Genomic DNA, 11,361 nt, shown 5'->3' on the forward strand with positions numbered 1-11,361 from the left:
TGTGCTGGGCAGACTGAGAAATTCCTCCTCATTTTCTTTTGTTTAAATATAGTAAGAATTAAAGTAGATTCAAAGTGGACCAACCTGCAAAGCTGTCAAATCCATGTGAAACCGACAACCTGGCAGGCAACTGGCCATAGTTGTAGTTATGGTAGATCCCTGATGGAAGTCAGATTGTTCATTCTTACTGTCTTGGCCAAAATCCAACATGCTTTATTATTTTCTGCTTCCTTCAAGCTCTTCCCTGCACTTTCAATAACAAGTTGAAGTTTTCTTCATCTCCTAGCCTAAGCTTGTGCACTGCTGCTTGCAGGATGCCCCAGGAGATGATAAACTGATAGGAAACAATGTGACTCAAATGTACATACCTGTGGGTATGACTTACCCCTCTGAGGTCCTGCACTGTGCTTAAATACAACTATTGTACTTTTGCTCTAGGAAAGCAGAAGGAGCTGAAGGAGATTAAAGCTGAAATGGTGTTAGTGAGTCTCCATAGAGTGGACAGAAATGGATACTGTGCAAGCAGAATTTTCTTCTGTCTGAGCCTACAAAGTTGATCTAGCTCACAAAAAAACATGCATTGCAACATTTTAAGAAGTACAGCAAAGCCCATTTCTACATTCTTGTGTGCTTCTGTGAGGTCCAAAGGGCAAACTTGCTTCAGCATAACTCAGTTGTTTGCTTTGGAATCTCAAAGATTAAAGGTGTCTATAAGTGTCGGTAATTCTCATGGTTATTGTTAAATATTTCCTTTTATTATCTGTATAATAGCAGCTAGAGATTACATAAAAAAAGGTAAGTTCTCAAATGCACCCTCACTGTTTCCTGTCTGTGAGCACAAGAATGTTCTGTGCGTGAGGAGACTCCGACTCACATGTCCCAGGAGAGCAGCCTGACCACCAGACTGCAAGCTGTTTTGAAGGCAGGCACTCTCCACCCTTCCTATTGAAACTGTGCCATGCTGCAGAAAGTAATTTAAGTTCATTGGGCCAGAGAGAGAGAAGGGGAGTCACACAGAGCAGAGAAAGCATAAGAGAAAGCATGACTGTACTGGTTAAGGCACCCATCTGGCAGAGAGAGGCTTAGATTCCCTTCCCAGCTTTCAAGGCTGTTTCTTAAATATTTCATATAAATAGTCACTGGATAAAATGCAGAAACAGATGTTTTGGATACCATACTCAGAGGTGCCTAATTTTTCCCATGCTCTGTATAGGAAATCTGAACACAGAACAAGAGGTTCTGAACTCCCCTTTAGGAACCAGTACCTTTCACTTCAGCACTCAGGGTTGAAGTGCTGGGTAACTAATTCCCATATTGGACCTGATCTTCAGGCCGTCACCTCAAAAGTCTATTTCAGAGATACACTTTTTCCATTATATTTCCCTTCCCAGTGTATTTGGCACTGATATTTTTTTTTTATTTCTTCTTACAAGTGCTCCATTATTCTTTTGGCTCTTCCAAATAGCTTTAAAATTAAAAGTTTCAAAAATCAAGTCAGACTTTAACTTGGGTACATTTTTTGTTTTGACCTGATACAGAATGCAACCATTTTCCCATTACAGAAGCTTGACTACGCCTATTTTCAGATAACAAGCTAGATTGGAGTTGTTTTTCTAATCAAAAACATTTGTGATACAGTTTTATGCATTTCCCCAAAGTCTGCCTGGATTGGAATAAACACACACCTTCCAGATGAAGTTTTGGATTATATTTGGAGAAAAACTGACTTTGGAAAATGTTTGAGGAAAATCACAGGAATCTTCCCCCCTTCTTTTTTAAAAAAAAAAAAAACCAGAACATTTTCCATATGATTGGCTTTTTGGGAGTTCAGTTTCTGACTTAAACTTCTACAGTTTTGCAGTGATTTCCTTAAACCTGACTGGTTCAGCATTCTGACAGGGAGCAGTAGGAAGGAGTGCAGTTCTTCATGACCAGAGATGTCTCACTGGTGTGAAGGACATTGGTAAGTGGGCTGTGGTGATGACACATGAGTTGCAGGACAGCAGTGAGGGCCAGAAGGGATGGACTGATTTTCAAATATAGTGTCTTATTTAAGAAATGAGGTGATATTTCTGACAAATCGAGGAATGGGTAAAATTTGTAAAAAACTATTTATAATTTGGATTGTGAATCAGTAGTATTGGATTGTATGCTTAGAGGTCAGCCTCTTTCAGATCTCTAAATACTTTGACAGTCCTGTTTTTAACAGAGGAAAAACAGTGTGGGCTAGTGCTGGGAGTTATCAAGTTTGTTGGTTTCACCTGCTTCCTGGTGGACGGCTGCGTGTGTCTGCCAGTTTTGTAGACAAGAAGGCTTCTAGGTGGGATTAGTAAATGGGAACGGACCACAGACCAAATGTTTCAATTTACAGGGATGTTTAATGGGGAATTTCAAGACAATTCCCAAACACTGGGACCTAGTTTTCTCAGGGAGCTTTGGGAAAGAGCATTCAGTGCCCTTCAGAATCACCATGCCCTGATACAGCGACCTGAATGTGTGCTGCCAGCCTAGAGCAGGGTTACTCTTTGGTGGCCCAGTGCTGTGAGGTGTCTCATCACGCTCTTTTGCTTGAATTGTTTTCATGGTGGTGACAGACGTTTCATCAAATTGTAGAAACTGACCTTGGGCTGGTGTTTCAGGGAGCATTTTTGAGGTGGTAAGAAGAGCTACTAGCACAGGAAGAATTGGCTATAGAAGAGTTTTCTGTAGTGCCAGAGCAGTCTCTCTTTTGGCCAGGCTGCAGCATCTCATCTGATCTCTGGGCTTGCCAAGACAGAGAGGAAAGAATTTTTCTTCAGTAGTTCAGAAATTACACAGGTGCCAGTATGTCCTTTCCAGTCCCTGTTCTGGAAGCGACTCCTCCATCTCCAGTTACATATGAGCACTGTAACATGCTTTATTACTTTTTCAAGCTGCAGCTTATTTCCCAGGTTCATTTGTATAATTTTCCTGGATTGAACCTGGTTCCAAACATAATAGTACGCTGGCTTTAGCCCCATTCAGCATTCAGCTTGAGAAGAAATTATAGGCACGAGCAGTGAAAGAGGAGAGGATGGGGCCTTGTTTTGGTTACAAGATCTAAGCAAACAACTAGGTAGTTTTTTGAACATTTGTACAATAAAAAGTATGATAGGGAAAGGTAACTCACAACAGATGTAGTTCCAGAGGTCTGAAATCCTGTCAGAGGAAAGAATGGAAAGAAGGGGAGATATGTTTCCAGGTGCATTTCAAAGCCTCCATTATCACACATGGATGGTGAAATTTTAATTGGAGATTTGAAGATGCCTGAGGTCAGGAATAAATGGCACTAAGAATATTTTTATTTTCCACTATATACAGGGATGCAAGGGAAGCTGTACCAGGTAGACAGAGTTTTATATTATTTCATCTCAAAACAAAAGCCAAATCATGACCTGAAGAAACACAGCCACTCTGGAGGAGGAGACAATAGCTGTTTCACTGCACAATAGATTAATACCATAAAAGAGGACAGAGACCAAAAACCTCTCCTTATTCTGCATAAACACAAACAGTTTAAGAACAGAATATAGATAACTAGCTTTGCATTTTAGAGATATAATAAATTTGGTACTTCTAGATTTGTGGTAAATGTCCTGGGAACATTAGAAAGGTCAGATATCCAATCGGGTCCACATCCAACAGCACAGGCACACCTTCAAGATTTTCACTGAAAGTGATGAATTTTAACAAGCCTTTCTGGATTCCAAGTTTGCCTTAGTTTTTTATCAAAGGGCTGACCAGTTTATGCTACTTATCCTGTAAACCATAATAATAACAAATGGGGAAGATAGTGAGGATTTATACAGCTTTATATTTAATATGGGGAGTTTCTAGAAGGAGTCTGTAAATAGGGACTGTTGCCCAGGCTCCAAGCTTTGGCCAAGCAGGTCTTGGCAGGCTTCAGAGAGGGTGGTGAAAAGGCAGCTTTAAGCCATCCTTGCATCATCCTGGGTCTGGTCTCCCTGACAGTGTGTTCCCTTGTGTAAACTGTAACACCAGCAGAGCTACTGAATTTTGCACTGGCTACCACTGGACCCAAGAAACTAGTCTGGTAACTAGAGATCCATGAAAACTAGGCTCGGCTCAGCCATTTTTAAACTGTATGTCTTTCACAAGGACTCAGGAAAGGAAGAGCCATTGCAGTCCTTGCAGTGGCTGCAGACCAGCTGAGGCTTTGTCGTATCTGCACTGGCTGATGCGCAAGTAGCTGGCTGAGCTGCCTTGCAGACTCCATTGTGCTGATAATGTGGCAAAAAAATAGATTTCAGTGTCTGAAGGATCTGGCCCGTATGTCTGTGTGTGCACGTGCAGATGTGTGTGATGTCAGTGAATGTCCCCCGCTCCCTCCAAAGGTCACTCTGACTGAAATTTTTCACTCGCTTCAGAATAAGCAACCTCGAGAATGTAATGAAGGAAATGAGGTCTGAAATTTGTTTCCTAACATCCATGAATTGCAGCACTGAGCTAAGGGGAAAGCATTCAAATCCCTCTCTGCCCTCTTGGATAGGAATCTGTTTGTAGCTCCATAGTAATCAGCAGACATCAGTGTCTGCTACAACTGAGTATTTTTGGTATCTAATTGGCACTTAGATACCAATGTGAGAGAAGCTTTAGAAATAGCTAAAGCAGATAAGTATTGCTTCTTTTCCTGTGTGTATGTCTGTATCGTCTGTGTGAAGCTGTGTATTAATGTGAAAAATTCCCTGTTGATTTTAATGGGATGCATCTCTCTGCAGAGAATTTGATTCATTCAAAGCTGCAGTAATGTATAGAAGGGATAATTTTCTTTCCTTGTGCCCTGAACATCTAGAACAAATTCCTGAAATATTATTTGTGCAGAAACTGTGAATGCTCCCAGCTTGCAAATGAAGTCAAACCCTTGTTAATGTTTACAGTAAAACAGCTGTTCTCAGCATCTTTCCCTGAGCCTCAGCTACTTTAGCTCTACCATACTCAGCCTTACATCATAGCAGCTGCAATAATACGAGGCTGAAAGAGGTCAGAAGCAGCCAGTCCTGCTAAACCACACCTTTGTTTAAAAGAGATTCTGGATCATAAAATATCTCAATTGCTAAATATTTTGGCCTGACTGGACTCCAAGCATGGGCTAGGTCTTCAAAGACCTAGCTCACCAAAAGTACATAGGCACTGCGAGCACAGAGTAAAGCAGAACACAGGGTCTTTATACATTTTCCTGGGAAAGTTTGTATAGATCCAGACTGGGAAATGCTCCAAGGCTTCATAGAACTAAAGATAACAGTAATAAAAAAATGGACTAGAGCACACTGACTTTTAAAAAGAAATAGCTGAGCTATTACAGTTGCATGACAAAGCCTTGATAATTTGTGGAGCAAGATTTTGCTAATTTTCACAAATAAAAGTAAGATCACTACAGATTACTGAATTTTAAGAATTAGCAGGTATGTAAACAAACAACATTCTAAAAAACGAAAAAACCATCAGCATATAGGTTTCTTTAAAGACTATAATTTCTTTGTAAATATTTATGATTGCTCAAACAATAAATGCTACTGGATATGTTTTGTAAAAATAATTAGGTGTTAGCAGAATGTAAAATAGACCATTGCCTTGCTCAGTCTTCTTTTCAGAAGAGAGAGGCCATAATTTTTCTCCTAAGTATAATACGGTCTGTTGAGCTTCTGCAGTGTCTACATTGTAGAAATACAAAAATAAATAGGAGTTTAAAGTAAATTTAAGAATGTTTTAACGTTTGATGTCCTACACGGGATTTACTGAAATCTTTTCTTCTGCTGAGTAGCAGTGGGAAATATGTGAGTTTTAGCACATAAGAGAAAATGCGTTCATTGCTGCTTTATTACCCTACATAGGAATTGGATAAAATATGTCATTTTTATTTTACTGAAAATGCAAATTTGAAAATCACAGTCAGAAGAAAATAAGATTTGTACAGTTGAAAAAAGATCCAAATAAATTTATAGGTACAAGGGGTTATTTTAGTAGCATTTTCACAGTTAAAATCAAGCGTGAACATTGCAGTCACATGTCATATACTACCTGTGACACCAAGAGCAACCTTGCCTAATCTTGCAATTCACAGGGCAATGTCACAGGCAGTCAGATGATGTCACTGATGTCCTAGATTATGGACTGTCACAGCTGGAATGCTTACTGAGTTTAGCAGATTCCACAGCATGTTGCCATCAAAAGGACTTAGTAAGGAATCTCAAATGTGCTTTCCAGTACGAGAAAAAGAAAGAAGAAGTAAGCAAAAGAGGCCACACAAAAGAATTTGTAGATTTCATTGATACAGGTACTTTTAGTTGATACAGATACTTTTAATCCAGGGGGATTAGAGATTTCATTGATACATTGGAAAGGCAGTGTATAGTGGAAATTACTGGATCTAAATTGTAATAAATTGGACTGTAGTTTCAGTTATGACTCATAATGGTGGTGAATTACTCGCCTTGAAACAATTGTTTGAGACCCTAATGATTTCAGTGTAGTTGTATGAGGCATTGACCAGAGCAGTAAAATACATACCTGTTCTTGAAGAGCAAAGAGGCTAAATGTACAAGGACTAGGCAAAGGTAATGAGGTGTAATACTCCATCAAATTATTTAAATGAACTATAGGTACATATGGTAGCTCCATGCTTTCATCACAAAATCATGTAGTGCCTAGGGAAGAACCACTGCCCTCAAAAAAGCAAGTGTATGTACCTTCATACATATATATTATGTATACATCTCTAATATGTATGTATATATTTTTGTATACATAATCTAATATTGAGTGCTTTGAAAATATGCACATATCAATTACATAAACCTTTTGTAACTACACACTGGAGCTAAATATTACTTAGCTGTGTGCATTTTTCTTTGAGTTTCTCTGGTGCATTGAAAGCATGATCAGTTTGTTTCTTCTGGCATAAGTTGTCACCTGAACCCCTGAATAAAAATAATGTTTCTATTCTGTCACATAAAGAGAATATGTTCTAACTCTCTCGCTCCAGGTACAAATGTGTCTGTCACATTTGAAAAGGCAACAGTTAAATACATGTTTCTGCTGTCAGAAATGCAGCAGTTAAACCCTAAATAATATCTATAGGATTAAGATCCAAGTACTTTACAAGAAATCTACATGCAGTTATCTTTCCACATTTCCTCTCTATCCCCTGTCATAGACTATGGAAGATAATATACGAAGAGCTCTAGTATGTATGCTTATCTCATTATCTCCATTTTCAGGTAAGTGGAGCAAACAGTTTCCCCTTAGTAGATTTGTAGCAAAATAACACACATTCCTCTATGCTAAAGGAATGAAAAAAGCAGGACTAAGCCCAGAATGGGGGCAGAGGGGGAGAAATGGGAGGGTTTTTTAAAGGAGTTTTCTGAATAATCAGGAAATCCAGTGAGACAAACAGAATGTGTAGAGAGCCAGCCAGAAATATCAAATTACCATGACAACCATAGGCAAGAACCCAGAGAGAATCAGGTAAAGAAATTACAGTAGAATTACAGTTAACTTCACTCTTTTCCTAATTTAAAAAAATAGTAATAATCCCAAGCAGTCAGGAAAAAATATTTCCTTGGCCTAGCTCATTATGGTAAAAAGGCTTGTGAAATGCAGCCTTGTTTGTAATTTTGAAATTACTTTGCACATATATAGAGAGCTTTTATCTCGATTTGCATATGCAGATTGTTTTAACCAGCAGGATTGGATGTCAGATACAAAACTCAGTATCACAGATGCTTTAAGTTGTTTGAAAACATAAACTAAAAGAGAATTCAGAAAAGGTAAAAGGTATGTGTGTGTGTGTATGTGTGTATAGACACACATATAGCGTGTATTTCTGTGTTACTTCTTAAACATTCTGCCTTGTATGTTTTTCAAATGACTACTTTCTTCATTCAAACTTTTGAGTAACCCATTCACAACCAAAAAGCTTTAAAACAATGAATACAGTAAAAAAATACGTGACATCAAAGTGAAGTGAAACTAAAATAAGAAAGAGTGGTGCTGTTTATTTTAAAAAGCTACAGGTTAACCATCAAGTGGTTAACCAGATTATTTGTTGAATTTGGTTTGAAATTCTGTTTATTCAGTTTTAATGTTTCATTTCATATAATACCATTCACATATATTGGAAAGATAAAAGTATACAATTCTGAAAGGCAGAGACTTATGTTTAGAGAAGGAAGGGGGAATTTGTTCATGTGGAGGGTGGTTGATTTTTTTCCTGGTTTTGAAAAAAGCTCTCAGACTGCTAACACTCAAGTATATAAATAAAATTCCCCCAATACTTTATCTTTGCTGTTTTATGTCACTGTCTGAGTGCTTGTTGCATTTTATATGTGCCTGTAAACATAGACACATGCCCATATCGATCTCTTTAAATGCTGCCCTGAAGTTTGCTGCATGGTGAGGGAGAGAGCAGTGATGCACTCCATTGTTCCCCACTATGATGTCATGCTCTGACTTTGCCGTGGTTAAACAGAATTCAGTTTACTGGACTGCAGCAAAATGTCTTTAGGGAATGCAAATTTATTGCTGTAGCGGAGATGGAAAGAAATAACAAGTAAAAAAAAAGACGACTTAGGGAAAGTGGTATAAATTCTGGCTAAAATATTGTCTGCCTGTATTTTTTCTACACCTCTACAGAAGTAGATGTGCACACTCATTTATACACACACACAGACTGTGCATAGCTCAAGGGTGTGTTTACTTTAATCTTGGGAACTAGGACAAGCTGAGATTCACTCTCAGGACTTGCATCGTCACTAAGATCGCTCTTAAACATGCAGTCTTACATCACACTGTTCTTTCTTTTTACTCACTTTTACCACACACAGAGTCCACAAAACGGGTCTAATCCTGCTAGCTGTCCAGTGATGTTAATGATAGCTAAAGGCATTGGGCATGTTACAAGATCCAGTGGTAAATTAATTCATTTCCACCAGCATCTGAAAACTGTATGTAGGCATAGTGAAGGGAAGAAAGGGGATAGCTTTTTAATTGTGTTGAGAGATTCTGAGCTGGAAGAGAAATCTGAAGGGACTGAGTGGGGAGAAGGAGGTCTTTTCTCCTTCCTCCCTCCCTCCTGGCCTTCAAAAAAACCCAACCCTGGGGCCAGTCCTTCCCAAATAGGCACTGTTGGCAGGTATGTGTTAATCTTGTTCCCAGCACTTCGGAGGAGCCACTGACAGATGCTCACCCTGTCCTTTCAAACCAGCGCTTCCTGTCCTTCAAGAGTTAACCTTCTCTAGAACATTTATTTCACCATCTCAGGGAAGAAAAAAAAACGGAAAAAAAAAAAACCCTGCAGAGCTGAGAGGCTGCAGATCACAAGGCCATTCTGATAGCCTCCTGTCCCCATGGCAACAGCAACGGCATTTATCAGTTCCTTATGAGAGCAGGCACAGCAAATCTGCATTGCACATGGCAGCCTTCCAGCCTTTCAAATGAAAGAGCACTTTGAACTGCTGCCAAGTGTGGAAGGAGCAGAGCTGTCAGGACTGCTTAATGCTGGCAGTTTGTACTTGGGAGCCTTTCAGTTCCCAGAATCCTTCAGCCGTGGCAGCCTGCCAGGTACTTAGCGGAAGCTAAAAACTAACCCCCAGACCATTCACTGCAGTGCACTCAAAATTTTCCACATGTACCATGTCACAAGTGCAGACTGTACAATGAAAGCAAACGCCTTCTGCTTGGGATTCTAATTTTATTAATAATCTAGGGAAAAGCAATCGGAGATTAGCTGGCTGACAGGACTACAGTATAGCCACTGTTTATAACTCAGGGTGTATATGTCAAATGGGTATTTCATCCCTTAGAAATAGAATCAGCTTGGACAACAGGGGCTGCACAGCCCTAAATCTACATGCAGTACCTGAGTGTGGGGAGATTAGTGTTAGCAGAAGGGAGAGTGTGGTTATTTACAGTGGAGATATTTTTTAGCAATCATTACCAAATGCATAGCAGTGAGACGTGAACTAGAAAACAGTATTGCTGGCTGGTAAATATTTTCTGTCCTTACCCTCTGCATTTTGCTGACATTGTGAGAATCTCAGAAACTGGCTGATGAATGTAGCAAAGATACATGGCTCTTGGTGGGTTTTCTTTCAATGGAGAGTCTTCATGTGAACTTTTTATTGTTTTGCATTACCCAAAGCACAAGGGCTTCTATTGGCAGAGGAAACAAATTGGCACAGTTCTGCCTTTTTTTTTTTTTTTTTTAATCTGCACTGAGATCAAGGGCAAGGGCTTCATTTTCCAGCACTAGTCATAAGCCTTTAGCACAAATAGAATGAAAATTGTCTGTCGCTCAGGCAGTTGGACAGGGTTCAGGAAAACTATGTCTGGCACTAATTCCAAAGGGAAGGTTTGGTTCAATCCAGCATCATCAATTTCAGTAAACTGTTTTCACTATTCTATATTCCACTGTTCAAGAGCTGTTTATTATCTTTTACTGAATAATGTCTTTTGGAGAACAGAGTAATGAAAAATACTGATATTACTTGCATACATATGTATACATGTCTCACATGTATGTATACATAGAAATAGATATGGAATACATGGATGTAATCTCATTTTTTTACTTTTCTGTTTTTCTGAACAATTGCTTCTTACTTTGCCTTCCCATTACAAAAAACATTTATAATGCCAAATATAAAATAGTAAAAATAGCCCAGAAGGTGAAAAAGAGACAAATGAAAAAAACCCTGGAGCAAAGACAATCTCCACAAATTCACGAGTTTCTCCACAAAACAAGGAAATCTAGTGCCTCTTTTTCAGCTTGCAGCTATCTTTGGCTGCTGCTTGAAGATTTGACTTAATTCACCCAGGCAGTAGTGTCTAAAAGTAATACACCAAGACAGACAATTTTGGCACTTAGTCTCCCTTAGGAATTTTACCAACAGTCTTTGTAAAGAAAGTAAACGATCTTTTTTTTCCTTTTGGTTTCTCCCCATAGCTCATCTTGATATGTGCTAATAAAAGAAACTGCTCTCCCTCTTCTATTCTCACCATTATCCTCTGTCCATATCATCCTTCTTTCAAAACCAATGTTAATCAGCATTTATAACGGGGTTTTGGAGAAAAAGTGCTTTTGGTCTTTTCAGATGGCCTAGTTACAGAGGAAAAGGAGGTTATGCCGTGTGAAATAACTTAAGATAGTGTCAGGGCTTTTTCCTTTTTCTTTCATTCTCTTTCCTTCCTTCCTTTCTTCTTTCTTTCTTTCTTTCTCTTTTCTTTCTTTTCTTTTCTTTTCTTTTCTTTTCTTTTCTTTTCTTTTCTTTTCTTTTCTTTTCTTTTCTTTTCTTTTCTTTTCTTTTCTTTCCTTTCCTTTCCTTT

General features: G+C 38.8%; 1 long non-coding RNA gene across 1 annotated transcript in view; it reads left to right on the forward strand.

The window, feature by feature from the left end:
• The first annotated feature begins 6,185 nt into the window (after window positions 1-6,185).
• LOC113944502 overlaps window positions 6,186-11,361 on the forward strand; it is a 7,552-nt gene continuing 2,376 nt past the window's right edge. Inside the window, exons 1-2 of the long non-coding RNA XR_003526711.1 lie at window positions 6,186-6,313; window positions 7,193-7,256. This is a non-coding gene — a long non-coding RNA (uncharacterized LOC113944502). The remainder of the gene's footprint in view (window positions 6,314-7,192; window positions 7,257-11,361) is intronic.

Source organism: Corapipo altera, unplaced genomic scaffold (genome assembly GCF_003945725.1).
Source record: "Corapipo altera isolate COAL_440 unplaced genomic scaffold, ASM394572v1 23, whole genome shotgun sequence".
In the NCBI taxonomy this organism is placed as follows: Eukaryota; Metazoa; Chordata; class Aves; order Passeriformes; family Pipridae; genus Corapipo; species Corapipo altera.